Source organism: Triticum aestivum, chromosome 4D (assembly GCF_018294505.1).
Source record: "Triticum aestivum cultivar Chinese Spring chromosome 4D, IWGSC CS RefSeq v2.1, whole genome shotgun sequence".
In the NCBI taxonomy this organism is placed as follows: domain Eukaryota; kingdom Viridiplantae; phylum Streptophyta; class Magnoliopsida; order Poales; family Poaceae; genus Triticum; species Triticum aestivum.
This window is the reverse complement of record NC_057805.1, coordinates 150,254,956-150,258,207: the sequence shown is the minus strand read 5'-3', so window position 1 is coordinate 150,258,207 and position 3,252 is coordinate 150,254,956.

Genomic DNA, 3,252 nt, shown 5'->3' with positions numbered 1-3,252 from the left:
TTGGATTCGAGGATAAAAGTAGTGGCGGAAGAGCGCCGTGTTGGGGAGCACTCCGGCAAAGCCCTCGCAGAGATGCGCAAAAAGAGCCATGCACGCCACGACATTTGGGGTAAAATCCAGAAGGTGAAAGCCGTAGGTGTGCATGACATCATTGAAGAAATCAGAGAAGGGGGCAGAGGCCGCAGGAAAAGTAGTCAACGAAGAATGGGTACTGATTCGGGCCGGCTTCGGCGAAAGCAGCAGGGATGACACGCGTGGCCGGATGCCCCGTCGTCTCCCCCCGTCTTGCACCCCCACAGGTGCTTGAAGTAGTCCCAGAGATGGATCACGTCGACCGTCATGAGGAAGTAGGCGGACTGCGTCCGCCGCGCCACCAGCTCGCTCTCCAGCGGCTCCTTCGCCCTGACGTCCTTGGCCACTTCCTTGCCTTTACTGGTTTTGGGTGCCATGGCGGCTGTGAGAGGCGAAGGGGGAAGGACGACGAAGATGCGGCGGCGGCGAGCAAAGGCAAGAGCTTGAGAGGGAGGAAGAAGGGGATGGTGGTTTCGAGATTGGAAAGGGCACGGAGGGTAAATGAGCAGCACGCCTGCGGTTATTCCTTTCTATGGGGAAGGCGCGGGCCGCCTCTTTCCCATTTACTGTGATGTGACGCATGCGTGCGGGAACCGCCCCACGCATGACCCCCACGTCACGCACGACCCTCCACGGCGCGCGTTCAACGCGGGTTGTGGGGAAGTGCAGCAAACGAAAAAGTTACTATGGTAAAAAAATCCGCCCACCTACCCGCACACCGTTCTGGGCCTAGCCCAACAGCGCATCGCGCTTATGTGTGGCCCAGGCCCAGGGGCTCATGTCAGTGTACAAAAGTAGGGGCTCTCCTTTTGACCCCTTTACTTATGTACGGGCAGTCAGAGCCGCGCCCGCGTCCACACTTAGCAGGGGAGGGAAGCCGGAGCACAAGACAGCCAAGGCAACACCAAGACCAGAGACCACAAAGAGCAAAGGGGCGAGGTGGACTCCCCCGGCAAGACCCTTGCCGGGTGGCCTCCGTGGCCCCGGCAAGAGCCTTGCCGGGGCAACTTGCCCGACGCCAGCGGGGCGCACCACCCTTGAGCCCAAGGGTTTCCAACAACCACAATGGGACCGGGGCTCGGGAGGCACCCCCGTGATGGCATGGAGATCTTCGTCAAGATCATAAACACACGAGATCAGATGAGGACCAGAAGACGATGATCCTCGGTGGGATCCTAGTCGAGGAAATCCACGAGACACCCCCCGGCAAGGCGCTTGCCGGGGAAGACCACGATGCCACGGCAAGACCCTTGTCGGGGCCCCGGCAAGGCCCTTGCCGGAGACACCTACGGGCAGCAACAGGGCCCGCGTCTGCCAAGGCTCCACTGCCGTCCCCATGCAGCTACCAGCTCAACCAGCTGGGCAGGCACCTACGTGGCGATGAGCGGCCTCCACGACCGACTCAGCAAGCACCTGTGTGTTGACATGCAGATCTTCGTGAAGGCTCCACCCCGCGCCAGCCCAACAGCCAGCCAACGTGGCGCTAAAACGCCTCGTCAGCTCGGATGCGTGTCGAAGCCAGGCGAGGCGGCGACAGCTAGGACGAGCTTCCTTGCCATCCCCGATAAAGCGAGAGGGGCACGTCGGCAGCGCAGTAAATGCGTTTGTCCGACGGTGCCAGAGGATAGACTCATCCACTATACACCTTTCCACCTCCTGTGTGCCACTGTGGCGACCCCTTTTGTCTATAAAAGGAGGCCCGAGGCGACCAGGAGAGGGACTCGGATCTTTTGGACTAGAGACACACCGTAGCTAGTTCAAGAACTCAAGAACACTCAAATACATACACCAAAGCAGGACTAGGGTATTACGCATCCTCGCGGCCCGAACCTGAGTAAACGATCCTTGTGCTGACCGCCAGACCCGCTCTTTGCACAACCCCGCGCCCGCCAACCTTAGAAGTGATCTCAGTGATCATCGCTTCCTCATAGTTCGTAGGTTCATCATGGTCTAGCAACATGACTTCCAGAACAGGATTACCGTACCACTCTGGTGCGGATCGTACTCTGGTTGACCTATGAGGTTCGGTAGTAAGAGGGTGTTTGTTTCCAGGGACTTATTGGTTTAGAGACTTAAAAAAGTCCCTATAAGTCCCATCTAAACCAAACAGGAGGGACTTATAGGGACTTAAAGTGGGCATTTGGGACTTATGAAATAAGTCTCTCAAGGAGAGTCTTATAGGGACTTATAGTTGTAATATGGTCTTATAGGAACTTATAAGTCCCAGGAACCAAACAGGTAGGGACTTTTTTGGGACTTGGGACTTATAAGTTGGGACTAAAAAAGTCCTAGGACTTATGAACCAAACAGGGCCTAACTTGATCTGAAGTTTCGTGATCATCATCATTAACTTCCTCACTAATTGGTGTAGGCATAACTGGAACTAATTTCAGTGATGAGCTACTTTCCAATTCGACAGAAGGTACAATTACCTCATCAAGTTCTACTTTCCTCCCACTCACTTCTTTTGAGAGAAACTCCTTCTCTAGAAAGGATCCACTCTTAGCAACAAAGATCTTGCCTTCGGATCTGTGATAGAAGGTGTACCCAACAGTTTCTTTTGGGTATCCTATGAAGACGCACTTCTCCGATTTGGGTTTGAGCTTATCAGGCTGATACTTTTTCACATAAGCATCACAACCCCAAAGTTTAAGAAACGACAGTTTTGGTTTCTTGCCAAACCATAGTTCATACGGTGTCGTCTCAACGGATTTAGATGGTGCCCTTTTTAACATGAATGCAATTGTCTCTAATGCATAACCCCAAAACGATAGTGGTAAATCGGTAAGAGACATCATAGATCGCACCATATCTAATAAAGTACGGTTACGACATTCACACACACCATTACGCTGTGGTGTTCCACGTGGCGTGAGTTGCGGAACTATTCCACATTGTTTCAAATGAAGGCCAAACTCGTAACTCAAATATTCGCCTCCGCGATTAGATCATAGAAACTTTATTTTCTTGTTACGATGATTCTCAACTTCACTCTGAAATTCTTTGAACTTTTCAAATGTTTCAGACTTGTGTTTCATTAAGTAGATATACCCATATCTGCCCAAATCATCTGTAAAGGTCAAAAAAAATAACGATACCCGCCGCGAGCCTCAACACTCATCGGACCGCATACATCGTTATGTATTATTTCCAATAAGTCAGTGGCTCGCTCCATTGTTC